The sequence below is a fragment of the Dendrobates tinctorius genome, unplaced genomic scaffold (genome assembly GCF_039654945.1).
Source record: "Dendrobates tinctorius isolate UK_male_01 unplaced genomic scaffold, ASM3965494v1 ptg000063l, whole genome shotgun sequence".
NCBI lineage: Eukaryota > Metazoa > Chordata > Amphibia > Anura > Dendrobatidae > Dendrobates > Dendrobates tinctorius.
This window is the reverse complement of record NW_027361731.1, coordinates 22,125,618-22,134,913: the sequence shown is the minus strand read 5'-3', so window position 1 is coordinate 22,134,913 and position 9,296 is coordinate 22,125,618. Positions and strand designations below refer to the sequence as shown.

The 9,296-nt window shown below is 49.5% G+C and overlaps 1 pseudogene; it reads right to left on the bottom strand.

Annotated features, from left to right (window-relative positions):
• LOC141094356 (uncharacterized) overlaps positions 1-434 on the bottom strand; it is a 118,830-nt pseudogene extending 118,396 nt beyond the window's left edge.
• Positions 435-9,296: the final 8,862 nt, after the last annotated feature.

Sequence of the window (9,296 nt, the reverse complement as noted above, 5' to 3'; positions counted from 1 at the left end):
CCAGTCAGCAGCTCAATCATCTTGTAGGTGAGTTCTAGGATCTTCTGGTCATTGATGTCCTCACGTATCAGGGGGTGAGGTGTAGGCCCCGTGTTTAGGCTCAGGGGTCTTCCCCATCCCTCAGACACAGGGTCCTGACAGCGCTCACTAGAGGTCTTCTTCACTACTGTGTAATCCTGGTTATGGAGAGACACATTAATAAATCTCACTACAGACATTTCCAGAGTCCTCACCTCTCCAGTTCTGTCCATCTGTTATTCCCATAGATAAGAATGATGTAATGTGACGTCATCAGAATCTCTCACCTCTCCAGTAAGCCGGAAGAGGATCTCTAGGGTGAGGTGTAATATCCTCTCCGCCATCTTGTCCGTAGCCATTCGTTAATGTTTAAAGTAAATTTTCTAGAAGATAATTATACCTATTGAATCTGCCAGGATCCTAAATGGAAAGAAGATCAGCTGATGAAGAATCATACAAAATACCATGGGAAAACAAGACACAGGAGCAGTGATGCTGGTATAGTGTAAGGACATGTGCACACCGTGTCATGTCAGGTGGACACGTCCTGTAACCAATCCGAAAAAGTGCAAAAGTTGGAGCATAATGCACAAAAATGTAAAACAACTCACTGTTCATACTTTCAGTTTTTCTACTTCTATTAACCCCTTCAGGTTTCTAAAGCTGCAAAACAGTTACAAGAAGTGACCTAAAAACAGCAGATAAGATGGCAAAAAATGGCATCTCAGGACCCTGTCCGTTCTGAGGACCAGAGACGGTGCCTATAGTGAGGTCACAGGGATCATTCTGTTACGAGTCCATGAAAAAAAACAAAAAGGATTGTCCAGGAAGGCATCAATGTGCAGTGTACGATACAGGGAGTAGAGATGTGCGAACTTGTAGGAAAATGGTCGCCAATCTCAAATTCGGCACAAACATAGCACATTCGGATTACTGTTCCCGAGCAAAGTTCGAGCACATTTTGGTAAATGATAATGTTTTGTTAGGTGTCACAGGGTTTCCACAACCGCAGCGTCTGATTGTTCCTACTCCTGTGCTGAAAAGCATTTCTTTTTAATGGTGTTTATTTCTTTTGGCAGAACAGGAGTTAATCGACCATGTTGGAAACTCTGAGCTCTCAGCTGTGCTCCATCCACTGTCGAAAGACAAAATTGAGCAACCACACATTATACTTATTAATCCTTGCAGCATAGCATTAAATATCCTAGAAAATAAGAATGAGGGGCTTATATTTGATCTTTCTGCACCCTCTAAATAGAACGAGTTCTGTGTCCTTTAGACGAATGATGATGGCAGTGTTTGTGCATGAAGGAAGCTGCACCTTCATTTACCTCACGGTGGATGTATCCATGTGTGCATGAATTTCAGCCATTAACTCCTTGTTTGGTCTAAGAAAGGTGTCTACAGGACACATAGTAGATGGGAGGTATGTATCACAGAGGTCGTTGTCTTCTGTGATGTAAACCTGGAGTAATGATCTAGCGCACATAGCACTAAGGGGCTTGTTTTGTGCATCTTAGCCTGGTTTTACGGGCAGCCTGAGAGATGGATGGGTCTGACTGCCCACATAGACCACCCATGGCTCTGGTTCTAAAGGGCCTGTCACACTAAGTGATATCGCTAGCAATATCGCAATAACGTCACTGGTTTTTGTGACATTATAGCGATATCGCTATGTCTGATACTTACCTCTGACCGCTCCCCCGCTGGTTATCGCTGATCACGCGAGAACGTCCTGGACCGCTTCTCGTCGTGAGCTTCCTGCTGGGCTTCCTGCTGTGATGATGAGCGACGCGCGGACGCGGGCGGGAGGACGTCAGGATCGCCTCGTCTGACAGGTAAGAAGCGACCCCCCGACTCCAGCGATGTCGCTGGTGAGATCTGCCTGTGTGGCAGCTCACTAGCGACCACTTAGCGATGTACCAGCGATCCTGACCGCGTCATATCGCTGGTCGGGATCGCTGGTACATCGCTAAGTGTGACAGTACCTTTAGGGTAAAATGGAGTCTGTTTGACAAATGGTCTGTGTGTGTGGAGATAAGAAGGCCTCCTGTGTTTTATCTCCAGACTGACCTGTATATTGGATGCTATCCACCCTGTATGTCCTGGACTGTCTCTAAAGTGCCATTGTTGGAACTGATAACTTTGTTTTGCCTGCACTGAAAGGCCATTTATTTTCTTATACTTGTGGCTGGTTTATGAAGCACCAATAAACCAGCCTGGACCTTTAAATGGAAAAAGTTTCTGTGTTACCTCACCATGCACTCAAGTGAGTAGCATTCCCACAATTGGTGTTAGATGTGCAGGCAGCGTTCCTTGGGAACATGTGTAACTGCTTATGAGGTACTGCATAGCTTGGGTGATGGCACCCATAAGCCATCAAGCACCGTCTGACATCATGGATGACCTTGTTAAACACCTGGTGCAAACCCATCTACAGCAGCAGCACCAACCACAACAGCTGGTGCAACAGGAGATGAATAAGCTGCTTATGAGATAGATATAACAGCAGCAGTTTGATTTTCTCGCAGAGGTAGTTTGTGGCACAGCGGCAGCTTCGACTCCAAGGTCAGCTGATGATCTTTCCATCTTGACCGTGATTAGGAGTGCCCTGCAGAAGGGGACCACATAGAGGCCTTTTTGATCATTTTTTAAAGGGTCGCTGACAGAGAGAAACTCCCGCCAGAGCAATGAGCAGAAGTGCTGGCACCATAAAGGCGAGCCCCAGAAGGCCTTCTACGACTTAGCCTTACAAGATACCTGTCACGTCTGCCATGTCTGTTTGTCTCAAGAACTCCTGGAGCGATGGGCATGCGCATGCTTTGTCTGCTGTCCTGCATGTCCCCTAGAGCAGTGTGCACACTCACCTCATCTCTGAGCTACAGGATGCCTGCGTTTCTGTTCTGCCTTCTGTGATCTTCTCGTCATGTCTGGAGTCCTTGATCATGTGACGTTTCCTAAGATCCTGCACTGTCTGGTTCTGCTATCATCTCGTCATGTCTAGAATCTCGGAAGTGCTCCCCTGGTCCTGACCTGGAGGAGGAGGTGCTATGCCCTATATCAGGCCGCCTCTTCCTATGCTCAGGGCCTGATTATTGTGTTGCTTCCCTGCAAGGCTCTGGGTCTGTGGGGTTGCTCCCTCTATTCTGTGCCCTTTGCTCTGTAGTGCGTCTCTGCACACGCTCCGTGCTCGTATTCCGCCTCTTGTCTTGTGCCATGTCTTGTGTTGTCTCTCGTGCCATGTTTGTCTTTGCCTTGCTTTGCCTTGTAGTCCTTCTGCTGTTCTTTGTCTTAGTCTGTTTTGCTATGTCTCGCCTTAGCTATGCTTTGACTTGTAGTCCTTCCTTTGTTCTCTGCCTCGCCTGTTTTGCCATGTCTTGCTTTTGCTATGCTTTGACTTGTAGTCCTCCCTGTGTTCTCTGCCTTGCTATTCCTTGCTTTGTGTTCCTCCCTATGGTCTCAGTCTTTGCTTGCTCTGCCTCGCTCTCTCCTATGGTGCTCTGTAGTGCTCCCTGGCACACGCACCATTTCTCCTCTCCTTAGTGCTCGTTTCTTTGTCTAGTCCCAAGGTCTTCCCTTGGCCCGGCTCTGGGCTTCTGCCTACGCTCCGCTGCTAGACTCTGTCCTCGCTCTGACCTGGCTCTGTTTCTGCTTGTGTTCCTTGCCTTGTTCCCTGCCTTGTCCTTGCATTGAACCCCGGCGTGGGTTCCCCTTGGCCGTCTCCTGTGCCGTGGTAAGTGCCACGTGTTTGTGTGCACTGGCCAGTGTGGCGTGCCCCCTGCGTGGCTCCTAGCACGCACCCTGCCTTGAACCCTGGCGTGGCTCCTAGCACGCACCCTGCCTTGAACCCTGGCGTGGCTCCTAGCACGAAGGTTCCTTTGCCCCCTCCTGTGCCTTAGTCGTGCCTCGTGCTGGCGTTACAGCCGTGTGCATTGGCCAGTGAGGTGTGCGTCCCTGCGTAGCTCCTAGCACGCAGCCCTGCTCTGAACCCTGGCGTGTCTCTACACGCACCCTGTCTTGTGCCTTGGCGTGTCTCTACACGCACTCTGTCTTGTACCTTGTGCCTTGGCGTGTCTCTACACGCACTCTGTCTTATCCTATGCTTTGGCGTGGCTGTACACACGCACCCTGTCTCGTTTGTGAACCTTGGCGTGTCCCCTACACACGCACCTCGCTTTGAACCCTGACGTGTCCCCTACACACGCACCTAGCCTTGGACCCTGGCGTGTCCCCTACACACGCACCTAGCCTTGGACCTTGGCGTGTTCCCTAAACATGCACCCTGCTTGGATATCTGTCGTGCCTCCTTGCCTGAACCCTGGTTTGCCTGCCGGATGCCCGGAACCTGCCGACCGTTGCCAGAGGTCCGGAACCAGATGACTACGGCCTGATGTCCGGAGCTGACGTCCGCAGCCTGATCCCTGGACCCTGTCAGTTTGCCAGCAGTCCGGAGTCCGATGCCATCATGCCATTACCTGTGCCTAGGTGTGCCATCTGGCACGTACCATGTTATGGACCTTGGCGTGCCCACGCGCGCACCTTGCACGTTTTACTTGTTTACTCTGTATGTGATCCTGTGTTAATCTAATGAAGATACCTTGCACCTACGTCTAGTCTCGTCTTGCTTCCTGCTCATCCTTGTCGTCAGACACTCGTCTTGTGTCCCCTGAGCCGGCCGTCTGGTCCCAGCAGTCGTGGTGGCTCACCCCCTTGGTCTTGCCCCTGACACTCCCTGTATAGGGGGTGGATTCTCACAAGGTCAGCTCGCCCTCGGTGGGTGGGTGCCATGACCCAGAGGGTCCACTCAAAAAATGGGCTCAGCAGGAGCTGAGTCCGTCACAATACCAAGGAATATCCAAAACAGAAATTGCAGGTGACAGTCACTTTCACAGCACAACAGGTCCACCACTGAGCTTATCACCGTGACAAAACCCTCGCTCCCAAATATTTGAATTGCTGCACCTGGTCCAAAAATGGTTGCAGCCAGAGTCCTCTATCCCTGCACAGATGGTAGAGCGAGTGTTAATGTGTTGTGAGTTCATTTTCCCCTTCGTCACTGAGGTCTGGTGAACTCCCTATTCTGGTAAAGGAAGGTAATGAGCCTGATTATCAGGCACCTGAGCCTAATGAGGATGACTGGCTGAGTGGAGTCACGGACTGGATATAAGGCTGCCGATGCCCTTCTGCCCTGTGGGTGATTTCTCTGTGGACTTCTAGGACACCAGTCTGATTCCTGCTCCTCTAAAGCTAAGTTTTCTGCTTTGCCTGTTAGCATTTGCGTTTTGTTTTTGTTTTCCTTGCTTTTCTGGATTCTGCCATTCCCTGCTGGGGTGAGCTGAATCTCCTTTTGCCGGTTGCTCTGTCTTCAGAATATTCCTGAGTACTGACATAGCTTTTTTGAAGCCTAGCGTCTTCAGGGCCTTTTTCACTGTCAGTTTGTTGGCTCTTATTTTCATAGGGTTTTTCACGGATTGCAGACAGCGGCCTTCCTGTCCTTTCCTATCTAGTTAGCTTGGGCCCCGTCTTTGCTCAGTCTATCTTTCTGTCTGTGTTAGTGTTTTCATCTTGCTTCACCGTCATTATATTTTGGGGGCTGCCTATTGCTTTGGGGTCTGCTCTGGGGCAGTTTAGATTTCCCCTTTCTTTCTTTAGGCCTATTTAATTCTCCGGCTGTGATTGAGGGGTCTAGGGCATCGTAGGAACCCCCCACGGCTACTGTTAGTTGTTGTGGATAGGATCAGGGGTCTGCAATCCGATAGCTGCCAACCTCTCTGGTTTTCTGGACTTAACTAGCAATTCTGTTTTTGCCTCCTACGGTGACTCAATCATAACATTAATGTACCAGATCGTGCACTCCTTTCTGAGGCCAATATAGACTTGGGTTACCCAGGATGATTCCCGGAATGCCGATGACCTGGTCGGACTGGTAAAATGGTATTATGAGGTCGAGTGTTCCCTGGGGAGGCAGCCCACTTCATACTGGGGGTCTCAACAGGGGACAGATGCCCATAAAGGGGTGTGGCGTCCAAAGGTTCGGGGGAGTTTATGCCGAAGGTCCCAGCTGGCAATATTATATGCTGGAAATTTCATGGCCTAGGCCATATAGCCCTCTGTTACCTCCTGACCTCAGAGCAGATGGACTGTAGCCTGGGTTGCTGCTGTTCATGCTATACATAGCCGGCCTTCAGTATGACCTGTCCACCCAGCGAGGGGCCAGAAGCTTGTCCCATTAAGGTGAATGGTCGGTAAGTGCCTTGGAAGAAGCTTGGTGTCCGTTGCATTCACGGGTATGCTAAAGACTATCCATTGGCTAGAGTGGACATTGAAAGGGCCTGATGTACTGAGTTCCACAAGGTCGGCATGGTTCAGGACTTACTGCACCCCATTATCATAGGCCCAAACTTTTGTTTCTTTTGGGACTTGTGGGGTAGAGGGACAGTGCTCGGTTAAGAAATGGGTCGCCCCTAAAGAAGTGTCACCACACTCAGTGTCTGACGTGTTTCCCTTTTGTGCCCTTGTAGGGGATAGTTTCTACTGAGACACATATTCCTGAGTTAGAGGTGACAGGAAAAATGTTGAGTCTGCCCAACATAGGGAGCTAAGTCTAAAGGAGAATTTTATTAATGTAATTGTCATAAACGGTATAGCGCAGGAGCCAGGGGCTGATACCAGGTTTCCATATTTTACGTTGAGTGGGGATTTATTGTACCAGGTTACTAAGGTCAGAGAGGTAATAGTGGAGCGACTGTTAGTACCAGGACCCTATAGAAGAAGAATGATGGACACGGCCCATTCAAATATCTTGGGTGGCCATCAGGGCATGGACAAAACTCAAAATGGGCTATGCGATTGTTCTATTGGCCTAGCTGTCACCCACCAGAAAATCTTAAAGCGAACCTGTCACCTGTTTTGGCCGCTATAAGATGCGGCCACTGCCTCTATAATGCTGTAGATAAGCCCTCGATCCGACCTGCAAGTTAAGAAAAATAAGTTTTATTATACTCATCCATGGGGGAGGTCTCGTGTGGTCCTATCTGATGGGCGTCACAGGTCCGGAGCCTACCATCTTCTTGCACCACCGCCCTCTTGCTTGCTTCATCGTTCTTCGGCATCGTGCTCCTGTGCAGGCGCTCTTCTCTGCCCTGTTGAGGGCAGAGCAAAGAACTGCAGTGCGCAGGCACCAGGAAAGGTCAGAGGCCCAGCACCTGTGCACTGCAGGAATTTGCTCTGCCCTCAACAGGGCAGAGAAGTGCGCCTGTGCAGGAGCACGGCTCCAATAATAATAATAATAATAATCTTTATTTTTATATAGCGCTAACATATTCCGCAGCGCTTTACAGTTTTGCACACACATTATCATCACTCACAATCTTAATTCCCTATTAGTATGTCTTTAGAATGTGGGAGGAAACCGGAGTACCCGGAGGAAACCCACGCAAACACGGGGAGAACATACAAACTCCTTGCAGATGTTGTCCTTGGTGGGATTCGAACCCAGGACCCCAGCGCTGCAAGGCTGCAGCGCTAACCACTGAGCCACCGTGCCGCCCTCCAATGAATGATGAAGCAAGCAGGAAGGCGGCGTATCAAGAAAATGGGAGGTGCCGGACATGCGACACCTACCGGACCGGACCGCCCTGCAGGTGGACTTGGTATGTCCCCTGGCTAAATCTGCTAGTGGGCATCAATACATATTTGTCATCCTTGACTGTGCTATTTGGTACCCTGTAGTAGTTCCCCTGAGAAACTTCTCTGCGAAAAGTATAGCCCGCAAGTTGGTACACGTTTTTCCATGGACACGAATATAGAAGGATATACTGACCGACCATGGAACACTCTGTATGAATAAGGTGATGGGGGAACTATGTAAGGCCCTGCAAATTACACAATTGAAGACCTCCATGTACCATCCCCAGATGAACGGCCTTGTGGAAAGTTTCAATAAAACATCGAAGAAAAGGATGGTCGAGACTAGGACTGTCTCTTGCCTCATCTGTTGCTTTCTATTCAAGAGGTTCCACAGAGCTCTACCGGATTCTCTCCGTTTGAGCTTCTGTATGGCTGACATTCCCAGGGTCTTCTTGATTTAGCAAAGGAAACCTGGGAAGCCAAAGTCACCCCCCCCCCACCGGAGCTTCATCAAGCACATCACCCAGATGCAAAAGAGGATGGTGAAGGTGATGCCCATTGTAAAGGAACATCTCTAGAGGCTCAATCTAGTGTCTTTATCTGGTTAGCCAGGGTGAAGAAGTTCAGCTATGGGGGTCAAATACTCATACTAATTCCCACAATGGAAAGTAAGTTCTTGGCCAAATGGCAAGACCCCTATGAGGTGGTGGAAAAGCTTGGTGAAATGAACTACAATATTCACCAACCAGGCAGACGAAAATTGTACTAAGTGTACCATGCCAATCTAATCAAGCCATGGCAAGACATGGATCCCATTGAATCTCCATGTTTGCTGGTCAAGACAGAAGCAGGTGTTGAAGAAGTTGCAGTAGCGAAGACACTGTTGAAGGGCCAAAAATAGCAGTGTCGGGAGTTGCTGCAGCAGAACAGGGACCTGTTCTCAGTTTTTCCAGGGTGTACAAAGGTCATAGAACATGAGGTTCTGATGGAATGCCACGTGCGGGTGAACTTGAAGGCCTATCAAATTCCTGTGGCCCAGCAAGTGCTGATTTACAAGGAAATGAAGCATATGCCGAATCTCTGAATGAAGTCTTCAAGTTCGATGCATATATGATGTGGTGGGTCGATGAGCTGATCAAAGAGACTTGGACTGACAAGGTATGTGTAGGGGAGGTTGACTGACGTACGGACCTGTCTGCAGTGGGAAGGTAAAGGTATAGTGGACTGTTGCATTTATAGATGGGAGACAGCTGAAATAGTGAGAAGGGTGCAATACTACAGTTTGGCCACAAGAAGGGAGTAGAGAGAGTTGTGAGAAACGGACTTAACATCAGCTTATGGCTACGAAACCGCACAGTCATGGGGGGCGGGGTTACAGGAACTCTGCGAAGAATCCTCAAGGAGGGGGAAAAAAATCAGGTAGAGAGTTCTAGAAGCGGTCAGTCCAGGGAGAGGAGCTGAGGAGAAGAGTAGACCTGAGGAAGAGAAGTACAGTGTTGAAGGTCCAGAAGAGACTGACATCTGAGACAGTCAGGGGGGTGACCCTGACAAGAGAAGCCACAGATGGAGAGACAAGAGAAGCCGCAGACTGAGAGAGCCTGAGGGTACCACAAGAAGGACGGACTCAGGCAGGCGAAGCACTGTAGTGG